General features: G+C 35.6%; 1 pseudogene; it reads right to left on the reverse strand.

Moving 5' to 3' along the window:
- Positions 1-1,026: 1,026 nt before the first annotated feature.
- Positions 1,027-4,538, reverse strand: LOC110037730 (annotated as a pseudogene).
- Between the last annotated feature and the right edge of the window lie 8,188 nt (positions 4,539-12,726).

The following is a 12,726-nucleotide window of genomic DNA, read 5'->3' on the forward strand; positions in this document are numbered from 1 at the left end:
AATTTTAGTGAAAAAGGAAAAATTTTAAGTATAACGATATCATTCGACACTCCATCATATTTAAATGTTGCACACAATTCTAGAAAACTAGCAAGGTGTAAATTAGGATCTTCAGTTGGTGTTCCTCAAAATTGATTGTTTTGAAGCATTTGGATAATAACAGGTTTAAGCTCAAATTAATTGTAGGTTTAGCATAATCTCTTAAAGGCATCTGATGATGTTCAATTTTATTTCCAACATTACTCAAGTTGCAAGCCATTTTGCTAATATGGTCTTTCTCTTTTAGTTCTTTGTGAATTTTTCTAATTGTTCTTTCTAACTCTGAATCGTAAGGTACGAAGTTTTCAGATCTTACACCACGAATAAAAAAATACAACAAGTAATTAAAAAATAAGTAAACACACTTAAATAAGAAAATATTTAAACTAAACTGCAAACACTCTTTTTCTTAAGTTTTTAAAATAAAAATACTATAAATCATAAAATAAATTACTACTACTTTCCGTTTCTTCTCGAGCAATGACGCAAAAATTTGTTGTGTAGTGTGTTAATTTTACAAATATTTTTCAATAATACAAAAAACACACGCATGCGCACAATATTATCGCTGCATTTAATGAGACGTGTGTGAGTGAGAGGGGGAGGAGAGATAGACCCAAGCACAAAGTATTATAACTTTCATTTACCCATGCGTACAACGTGAGTGAGAGGGGAAGGCGTGGAGAGATAGACCCATGCCCACAGTACGCATGGGTAAATAAAAATTATAATACTGAGCGCATGGGTCTATCTCTCCACGCCTTCCCCTCTCACTCACGTTGTACGCATGGGCATGCCTCATTAAATGCAGGAATAATATAAGAGATAAAGCTATTAGTTGTACACACGGGTAAATAAAAGTTATAATACTGTGTGCATGGGTTTATCTCTCAACGCCTTCCTCACTCACTCAGGCACGGCTCATTAAATGCAGTGATAATATATATATATATATATATATTTGAAAAACAAACATGTACACTGCTTAACGTAGGAAAATTGGTGGCACAATGCAGTAGGGAACTTTAGGTTAACGGTATAAATACATCATAATGATAACTGAAAATCGACTGGCTGTTTCAAATCTACGTTTAATTAAGCAGAAATATTTTCGGCATTTTCCATCAGCTGATTATTCATACATTCAGCTCTAATTCAGCAGGCAAGGGCTCGAAAGCTGACTCAACTTCATTTATGTCAACATCTTCTAATCTTGCGGGACTCCATTTAAGATTCTAGAGTGTGTTTGGGGCAGCTCAAGCTATTTGAATTAGTTATGTAGCTGATCTTTGTCCACCAATACAGCTCTTACACCTTCAGTAAAATCATTACGAAGTGAAGATCTCAATGCTATTCGATATCGCTATACGATATTCAACCTTCATTACACCGTGAAATTTTTATAAATGATTTTCAGCATTTCCATGTGCTGATGCAGCTTCAGAGAAATGCTTCTTGGTCAAATACAGAGAAAAATGTGCACCTTTACCGAGTCCTTGAAGAGCATCATGAGCCCACTCAGAGACTTCCATTAGTATTTAGTTCAAGCTTCTCTAGTTCTTCAATTGTTTTAGAAACCGTTTTCTCTTTGCCAAATGATGATGATATATGGGGTAAAAGCAATCACAGAGGAGCATCAGAATTGGGCTACTTATTGTATTGAGCTAAAATTGTTTGCACATCCGCGTAGGTGTCCCCAGTGAAGTTGAATGAGTAAAAAGCCTCTCTAAGAGATGCCAAGCTTCCAGATGGTACGTAATGAGTTCCAAGGCCAGCATACAATGCATCGGCAGGAGATGAAATTCTTTTACCAGTCATTGCAAGGTAACTACCAAAAGCGCCACCTCCAGGGCTTTGTGCAGCTATATAAGCAAAGCCAACATCAGGGAACAAGCCAATTACATTTTCTGGCATTGCTAAAAGAGTTCGCTCAGTAATGATACGATAACGACCGTGGCCTGAAAGACCAATGCCAAAGCCATGGTCACCCCATCCATAAAACAATTATATAGCTTTTGATAGTCAAATATTTTACATATCAAAGTGTATTCTGCGGAAAATACCTAATATTAACAACCCCTTACTCCATAGTATATGCAAAGAAAAAGGCAAAGCCACATAGGAATTCACCGGTCATTTAGGGTTAAAGAATGCATATATATATATATATGGCTGGAAGATAAAAAAATAAAAATAATCTCTCTCCCCCTCTCTCACCCCTATATAACAAGCTCCAACCTAAACTCTTCCCCCTACCACCTGGAAGTCCTCTCCTAAAACAAGATCTAAACCTCTCCACTTCCTCTCCAACCAATCCTCCCCCATCTCTGAAAATAAAATAAAATAAAAAACCAACAAGAACTCTTCCCACTCTCTTCCTCCCAACCCGTTAACTCCCCAAGCTCTCCTATTCTCCTTCCATGTAATCTCCTTATTTTACATGCATGCCACACATTTCTTATGTATTTACGTTTAGCTTATATATATATATATATATATATATTATCGGTGCATTTAATGAGGAGTGCGTGAGTGAGAGAGAAAGGCATGGAGAGATAGACCCATGCGCACAATATTATAACTTTAATTTACCCACGCGTAAAGCTGATAGCTAACAGTTGTACGCATGGGTAAATAAAAGTTATAATACTGTGCGCATGAGTCTATCTCTCCACGCCTTCCTCTCTCACTCACGCACCTCATTAAATGCATTGATAATATAAGAGATAAAGCTATCAACTGTACGCAGGGGTAAATAAAAGTTATAATATTGTGCGCATGGGTCTATCTCTCCAAGCTTTCCTCTCTCTCTCACGCACGCCTCATTAAATGAAGCGATAATATATATATATATATATATATATATATATATATATGTGGTAATCAAAAATAGTGGTGAAGGCTAGCTTCTCTGCTGTGCTAGGGTTTTCTTTGTAATGGCGGCTCCCCAACCACCATGCCAAAGGATCCTCTACTGATTTGACACACTTTTAGTTGTTTTGAAGCATTCTGGCTACTTGTTTTGAAGTACTCCTTACCCTGGTGGTTAAGCTTCTTTCCCGGCTAAAAGAGTTTTAAATTTTCTATTTACTGTTCCATTGCCTAGCTTCCTTGCTTCTTCTGTGTTTGGAGGCTTCACTGATGATCTAGTGTCTATGGCTGCACTTCTCCCTCTTGTTTTTGATATCCAAAAGACTAATGCTACTTTTGCTGATATAGTAGGAAGAGGTTTTGATTCTTTAAATGATACTGAAAATCGGGTTTTCCGTCAGTCTTACCATGGTGCTGCAGTTGGTAAGTTTGATTGTTTTTTTGTTAAACCATTGGGGAAAAAAAGTGGTAAACTGGCGGCTTTCTTCTCAGATAGTGAATACTTGCACTGATTGAAGCCAGAAAGTTCTCATTGGTTGGAAATTTCAGTTCAACCACCCAAATATGGATGTAATAAAGAAATTTTTTGATGATTTGAAGCTAGCTGGTTCCTGGAAGGTGGGTTGCTAGATGGCAGACATATCATCATTTCCCTTGCTAAGGAAAAAGACTATGCTACACTTTTTGCTAAACAAATATTAAATTTGGACTGAAATTGCTACACATTTGCTAAACAAACCCCCTATTCTACCTACATGGTTCAAACTTCTTGGATTGAAATTGCATTTCTTTAATCACCAAGTTCTCTTCACTATAGGTACTGCTCTTGGCAGACCCATGAAGTTGAATGCTCCTACATTTAACCTAACTAGGCCATCTGTTGCTAGAATTCTGGTGGAAAGAGATATTACTCAGCCTGATGTGGATGAGATTTGGTTAGGGACAGTCAATAATGGTTATTGGCAAAAATTTGTGATGGAACAAAAGTCATATTACTGCCATAACTGCAAAATGTTTGGCCATACTGATAATAAATGCTTTAGACTGCATCCTAAATTAAAAACTAAAGCTTTTATGGGCTCTACTTCTGATTCACAAAATATGAAGGCTCAACTACCTCTTGATCCTGACTTACCCTTTGATGCAACTGAACCCGACCTCGTGCCTGAGCCAGTACTTGAGTCACCTGCCCCATATTTAGCCCATTTTGTTGTTGTACAGGTGGCTAACCAATCTGAGATAGTGGATATTCCAACTATAGATATTTTTAAAACTTTTTCAACCATTCTATCTGAACCTTACCAGTATCCCATTCCCATCTCTCCTTTTACCTCTCCCCCTCTACCCTTTGTAGTGGAATCCTCGACTGAACACACATTTTCTGTTCCCCCTGAACTCAACCAATCTATCAATCCCAACTCTCCTCCCTTACTGTTGGCGAATCCGATTTTGTCTAGTGACATGCAACATTTGAACTCACCAACCTCCACCTTTGCTGAACCCACAAGTTCAGCTCCTCAATTCCATCAACCCATCAAGCCCCCCTATTCTTCCCCTTCACTTTTAGCTACTGCACATATTTTGCCCTGTGAAGTGGAACACATCACCCCTACCTTCACTTCTAACATCCCTGCACCTACAAAACTTACTATTTTTGCCCCTTCTATTCCTGTTGATTTTGAGGATGGTTTAGTTCAAAAGTTGAATTTGGATCTTGAAGAGGAATGGTAGCTCCATCAATTCAGAAAAAATAAAAAATTAATAAAGGAATTAAAGAATTCTATCAATGTAAAGTCCACAGCTGGTGTTTCTCAGAACAACCCCCTGAATTCCCTCTACAGACCTAAAAGGAGGGGAAAGCAGACAAGTGATTAATATGTTATGCTAGAATGTTAGGGGGCTAGCAAATCCTAAGTTCCTTGGAAGATTAATCCACTTGAATAGGATGTATAAATTATGCTGCATTGTTATTTTAGAACCTATGATTCTAAAATACTAGGATAGAATTATTAATAAGTTCCCTGGTTTTCAATTTACTGTAAACTGCAACAAAAAAATTTGGCTTCTGTCCAGGCAAGAAGTCACTTGGCAAGTTCTTCAGGATCATCCTCAATTTCTCCAAGTCTTTTTACAACTGTCAGGTCATTCAACTAATGCCACTTTTGTTTATGCCTCAAGATACTCTAATGGAAGACAAGAACTTTGGACTGAACTTTTCAACCTCGGCCTCAGATCCAACTCTAAATGGCTAGTTTGTGGGGATTTCAATAGTGTGGCTTCTCCTTGTGAAAAGTCTGGAGGTAGACCTCCTGCTATTAACAAAATGAATTTGTTCAATGATAGTATAACTCTTGCCAAACTACATGATTTGGGTTTCTATGGACCTAAAATTACTTAGAGGAGGGGCAATATCTGGGAAAAATTAGATAGAGCTTTGGCTAATGATACCTGGCTTAATGACTTTCTTCATACTATCATTACCCATCTACCTATTTTTGGCTCTGATCAAAGACCTCTTTTTCTGAGTATCCAGAGCTCTCTACCTCTAACTAAAACTCCATTTAGATACTGTTGGTCTCACTTTTGGTTGAGGTTTAGTTTTTTCCTCTTTAGTAGCCTGAGGTCTAGCCATAGGACTTTTCTATTGACTATTCTTAGAAAACTAGACAAGGAACCCTCACCATTAGAAATTCCAAACTCTCTTCTTTACTCAACTTAAAGTTTCACATATTGGTCCTAACCTCTAGCACTTAGTAGGTGGGGTCACTATGGGGGAACTCAAGATGAGTCAACCTTAGGACTGCTGGACCTTAGGGTTGACCTTGGTCAAGGGCTTAAGGCATTCACTTACACTCACAATCACTCACTATACTAAACTTAAACTTCTAGACTTTGGTCCCTTCATACTTTTGGGAGACTCATGTAGGTGTTCCCCTAAACCCATTAGCCCTAGGCTAGGGTTTGGCTAAGATCACTACATAGAGGACCTAAAATGGGGTTTCCATTGGTCCATGGCTTATTGATGGTGGTTGACACTCCAACTCTACCAAGATACCCAACCTATCATTTTGCCCCTAAATTCCAAAAATTTCAAAAAATCCTAAAAAATCCCAAAACCTCCCAAATATTCCTAATTTAATTTTTCTCAACTATCACATGACCCAGTTTGTCTATTTGACCACTTTTAACCAAAGACCCCCAAATTGCCCTTTAAAGGCCCATATTTTCCCCAAATTACCTCAAATTTCTATCCAATTGGTCTCAATTTCCCCAAATTTTAATTCTAAACTCAAATTCACCCTTGATGTGACCAATACAAATTTACCCTTGATGTGACCAATCTAGACTAAATCCAAGCTCAATTGGTCCATGATTTGAACCCAATTTTGAGCTAAAGTCCATGATTTGAACCTAATTTTGAGCTAAACCAAAAACCCAATTTTAGCCCTATGACTTGGTTCCACTAAATTGAAACCATGACCTACTCCATTTGCAACAATTTGTGTTGAAAAATCTTCATAAAACTCCTAAACATCAAATTTAACCTTCAATTGGCCTTCATGAAGCCCTAATTTCATTTAATTTCAACATAAGTCCAAAAATCCCCAATTTTGCCTCAAATTGGCCATGTCTCAAAATCTCAACAATTTGAGGGCCTTAACCCCAAAATTTTCACTCTATGTCTTCATGAAAAATATTCATAACATCTTCTTTAATCATGTGGATTATTCAATTTGGACTTAGCCCAAGGCTAGCTTAACCTAAACTTATGTCTAACCCAACATGCCCAATTTACCAAATTTCAAAAGTCCCTCAAATTGACTCACCAATTGAACTCAAAATCACTTCAACCCTTCACCAAAAATATTCATAACAATCATGTGTGCATCAATAAATTGGGCTTAAGAACATGGATAGCCTAACCCAAACCAAGTTTTGGTCATTTGCACCTACTTAGACCCATGCACTAAATGTGGCCTAACCACCCCAAATTCACCAAGTTAATGACTCCACGACCATTAGTTGGACCCTAGTGACTAGCCTAAATCCCTTGAAACCACCTAAGCTAAGCCATGGACCAAAGATCCCCTAAATCAAGGGATTTAATGCCATATTTTCTTAAGCCTAGAATATTTTTGCCAACACAAAACCTAAAATCATTAAGTTGTTGTGACATATTCCCCTATGGGATTAAACCCAATTCAAACCTAGAGGCCACATCATCTAAATTCAAGCTTAGAGTCTCTCTTCCCTCTACCCAGGCAGCACATTTCACCCCCCAATTGGCCATGGAAGCAAGCCTAAGGAAAATTTTATAAAATGCTCCCCTCCAAGGCGATGGAGGGAGAGCTAAGAATTCCTCTAAGAGACTTCCCCAAATTGATCCCAAAGCCTCTTTGAGACCTCCTAAGTGCAACCCAACCACCACATCACCCTAAATTCCCTTGCCGGAGCCCAATTTTTGAGCTCAAAACCTTGCCGGAGACAGGACAAAGCTCTCTACACCTCTAAACTCCACCAAACTCAAATTAAACTCACCCACACCTTCACAACATGAAAAGAAGCCAAAGCCCAATAAAATCCCCCTTCCATAGAGCCCCTAGTATAGACTTTGATCAACACCTGAAATCGGCCTTGGTCGAATTTGGGTCTAGACATTTCACCATAGCAAGAGGATTAATCCCTAGCTTCTTTTGACCCCAACAAACATGTCAAGACTCTCTAATCAAAGCGAAACTCTCCTCCTCTTGAGCCTATTTAGATTCTCTACTTGATTAGGCTTAATTTAATTGCATCATTACCGTATCTCTTGAGCCTATTTGGATTCTCTATTTGATTAGGCTTAATTTAATTGCATCATTACCGTATGGATATGTTCGCCTCCTCACTTAGGCGGGTTGATAGGATCAAACCCGAGGTGATTTGGTTGAGTCTAGGCTGAGATCTTAAGGTTTTAGTGTGGACAATTACGAGATCACTCTATCAGGGATGATGACGGAGAGCCATTCAATCGCACTTGTATCGGATGGACGGAGGAGATTGAGCCGAACAACGCTTCCTTACATGAACCACTGGCCGAGTCAGCAGCTACGTGGATGGTGGCGTCCAACCAGAGCGCGCCACGCGTTCTTTCCGAGCTGCCTAGGATACAGTCAGCGCCGCACATTTAAATAGAAAAATAGGGATTTTCTTATTTAAATAAATAGCCATAGCTTTAAAAATTCATATCTTGTTGTAAAAAATCATAAAAATAAAATAAAAATACCTTCTTGCTCAGTGAACAGAGAAGAGCAATGTGTAAATGATTTGGAGTTAATTTGATGCATGTTTTATTTTAAATTAATTAAACACTCATTTAGATGTTTGAATTCTTCATGCATGTAGTAATATCACCATGACTTGAAATTTTAGCATGTTGTTGCCTCTGTCTCAGGGAATATTCCCTAATTATCCAAAGTAAGAGAAGGCCCCTAGACAGAGAATCATATTTTTCAAGTTTATGTACATTATTTGCTTAAAATAATCATGAAAATTAGCATGTTTCTTAGAAAAATCTAAGAAAATTTTGGAAGGTTTATGATGAAAATCATGTTTCTTAGAAAAATCTAAGAAAATTTTGGAAGGTTTATGATGACCAGATAGCCTTTAGAAAAATTTCTCATGAGCAAAATCATTAAGAATATACTTAATCTTTACAAACACTAAATCACTAAGATAATGAATTTTGAAAAATACAAACAGCAAAATTACAAACAGCAAAATGACTTGATTTTTGATCTCCACTGTTGTTTAGGATCCAAAGAGCTCACCATAAAAATTTTCAAAACATTTGGAGTTCATCTAATATCTGAAATTGATTTTTCAAGTTCATTAAAATTATTGGCACTAAAATAATTTTTAATAATTAAAAAATAACTTAAGAAAATATAAAACTTAGTTTTTTGAGTTCTCTGTAATTATGGGTGTTTTATAAAAATAAAATGGTATTTAAAATAAAAACTTCATTTTTAGCCTATTTTAAATATTTAAATAATTAAAAATCTATAAAAATCACAAAAATAATAAAATCCATGGAAATGTTCTAAATTGCTTCCTAAGAACTTAGAAATGATTAGGATATTTTTTCTGATTTTCTAAATATATATATTGAATTTTAAAGCTTAAAAATAATTTTTTAAAGGCAAAAATGAATTTTCACTAAAAATAATTCCAATAAATCAAATAAAACTCAAAAAAATATAAAATTTTCTCCTCTAGGTTCTATAATCTCAGAAAGATTTTTTAAAAATACAAAACTTAATTTTCCCCATTTGAAATATTTTATAATTAAAAAAAACTCCATAAATTAAAATAATTCTTAAAATTGAAATAAAATTCGAAAAATCATGAAATTTGGTCTAAAGGCTTCTCTGGTCTCATTTTACCTTCAATACAAATTTCAAGGGATTAAGATTTACCTTGGTTAAGTTAGGAATTTTCTTTTAAAAATGCTATTTTGGCATGAAAATAATTATATAAATTAAATTAAATTTTTAAAAATCACATTTTCTACTCTGATGTTTTAATTGACCCATGAATGAGGTAAGATAAAAATTTCAAAGTTTTTTGAATTGAATTTACTGAAATATGAAGTGTTAGAGCCTTAGGGGCAAATGTGCAATTTTGGAAATTTAGACTTAATTAACATTTAGGCCTAATTTCAAAAAGGGAAATGGGAAATCTTTGATTCTAATTAATATATTTTGATTTTTGGAGCACAATGGGTTAACTGGTGGAAACCAACCTCACTTGTCCTAATAAAAAAGGATAAATTTGTAATTTTCTTAAATTACATAATTTGGGAGTCTAGCCAATTAAATGATCGTAGATTTAGGGGTATGATTTTGGGTGTTAATAACTCACTAATTTAATACCGTTATTTGATTTTCAAATGAAATTCAAATAATGAATCATGACCACCTAAAGCTTAACCTTTTCAAAACTAATTAAGACACTTACGTCTTAAGGGCTTAGTAGTAATCTAAGTTAAATCAAGACTGATTAAATGAGGGTTAAAAAAACAAACACAATTAAAATTAAAACATCTTTCAAATACTATAAGCCCAATTAGGACCAAATTTGGCTAAGTGTTCCAATAACACTAACTTGCCTCTTTAAGGGTCTTCACCCACATAATATTCAAAATTAAATTACAAATGATAATTACCTTATTCTTAGGGATAATTGATACATCAATGTTCATTGAGAATTAGGGTGTTTATAAGATGAATTATTAAGAAACATAATAAGTTTAAAAGAGCTCGAGATTTTACACCAGGCAGCGAGAGAGTAGCACAGACCTGCTTCTTTCTCTAGATCTGTTGGATACCTCGGAGATCTACTAAGCTTAATATATTTTGCTTGACAAAATTGTCCTTAATTAAACTCCAAAGGATGCACCAAGATATGTCCTAGGGTTAGGTAGGTAGTCAAAATTTTACTTCACCGTTGCATATAAATTGCCTTAAGATGCCTTTTGAGTTTCAGGTGATGGAACGAGAAGACTCGCCAGTTACGCTTTTATAGTTTTTATCACTGTCTTTCTTGTACCTTCATGTGGTACTTTTATACCTACAAATTTGCATGCTAAAGAACGACGCCACCCTGCATGAAAACTGAAACTGCTAGGATAGCCACAAAACCAAAACCAAAACCAAAACTAAAATTAAAATCAATCAAGATAAAATTTACAGCCACAACATTCAAAATACAAAACAACTCAAAATATAATCACAACATCACATAACTGTATCTGTAGTAGTACTACATTACAGAGTCCATAACAAAACACAAACATAACAATACATCAAACCAAATCAAGTACAACACATCATCTCTCATCTCTACTTTCCTTAGCCCTTTCCTTCGCTCCTTTTCATTTTTGGTGTCATTCTACAAATTTGATAAATTCCAAAAATAACTTAAAAAATTAAGTTTAAATCACTAAACTAAACTTTTAAAAGCACTAATGAAACTTCCTAAGTAATTTCCATAGAATTTTCTTCACTTTTCACCATGAATAGTAATTTTCCCAAATAAATCACTAAACTAAAGCTCTTACCTCAAGGAACTTGGATTTAGCAAATCTAAAAGCTCCTACCTCAAGGAACTTGGATTTAGCAAATCTCACTTGATTCCACCAAGAAAGCTCCATATTTCACTTTCACTAGCCCTCAAAATCCCGAACTCAATTTGGGGAAGACGATAGGAGGCGTTAAAAATGGCATTTTCAGACAAAAAAATTCAATTTTAACCTTTGGAGAACCGGTTTTCGTGAACCGGCACTTAAGTGTGGATCGGACAAAAAAAATTCAATTTTAACCTTTCGCGAACCGGTTTTCGTGAACCGGCACTTAATTGTGGATAAGTGGCTCTTAGGTGCCTGACTCTCAGGTCGGCTCCCTCTTTAAGGGGGGATGGTCGGCTCTCGCTTAAGCGCGAGATGTGGCGCTTAGGCGCCAGTGCAAATTTTTCAAAATTTTTAATATTAAGTAAAATGCACTATTAGCTTAAGTAAACCACCCCTAAATGGTCTCATAGCACTTAAATGACTATAGTAATTAAATTACTATTTTTACTTCCTATAACTCTCTTCACTCTCAAAATTCTCCATAATAGTTAATTCAATTCAAGGCTAACAACAACACAAATTTTCACAAAAACAAATTTATATTAATTCACAAACAAGTACAAACACATTTAACACTTAGTTCTCTCTCCAAATAGTCTTGAATGAGAAAATTTTCCTAAGTACAAAGCACTTAACACACATTTACAATTATACACATAAGTTACACAAACACTAAACACAAGGCATAAACATTAACACACTTAAAAACATGACTCCAAACACACAATTCCTATTACTTAACTTAATGCCACTCTTCATTAGAAGGAACAAATTCTTGTCTCTCAGTAGTCTCTCCAGGAATATAGAGTTGATAAACGGACGGTGGTGACGAGCTCTAATACTATCATCTTCGATCCACTTTTGCTTAAGGAACCTCTACATAACTGGAATTGTTGAATTGCATCTTAAGTTACCATCCAATATGTTCTTGATGAGCATGCAATTCAAGCACCTTAGTCTCTAATACAAATATAGTATTCTCCATCTGGTTTATCTTCTCCGATATCCCTTCAATAGTAACGGCTAAGAAACTGTTATACATCTCCTATGCACTTTGGCTAATGAACTTCTTCCTCATGGATTATTCCTTCTTCTTCAAATCCATCTCCCATGAAGACATTTTCTCTAAATCTCTCTCTTTCCTAGACTTTTAGGGCTAAAAATAATTCGGGATGAAATTCCTTCACAAACCCCTTCTATTTATAAGCCTAATTCCCCCTCATAACTTTTAGGCATGACTAGAAACTGCCAAGTCACATTTATTCCAACTAAATTGAAATTACACTCTTTAGAAATCAAAATTTGCACATGTGATTAAATTGCCGTGCTGCTTAACCACCAGATCTGGCACTTAAGCGCCAGTGCACATTTTTACACTAGTCAACTTAACGTCCAAATTCTCATTCTAACTTATCTAGGTCACTAAATAAAGTCTAAAAATCATTATTAGCACATAATAAACAAAAAAATACTACCCTAAATTTCTTAATCAAACTCAAAACAACAATCAAAGCAAAAGCACACTGATAATTATGGGTTGCCTCCCACAATGCGCTTGGTTTTACGTCATCAGTCCGATGTAACCAGTGCTCATTCCGGTTGACCCAACATCATTCCATCATTATATTTATGTTGATCCCCTATAT

This window comes from Phalaenopsis equestris, unplaced genomic scaffold (assembly GCF_001263595.1).
Source record: "Phalaenopsis equestris unplaced genomic scaffold, ASM126359v1 Scaffold224167, whole genome shotgun sequence".
Classification (NCBI taxonomy): domain Eukaryota; kingdom Viridiplantae; phylum Streptophyta; class Magnoliopsida; order Asparagales; family Orchidaceae; genus Phalaenopsis; species Phalaenopsis equestris.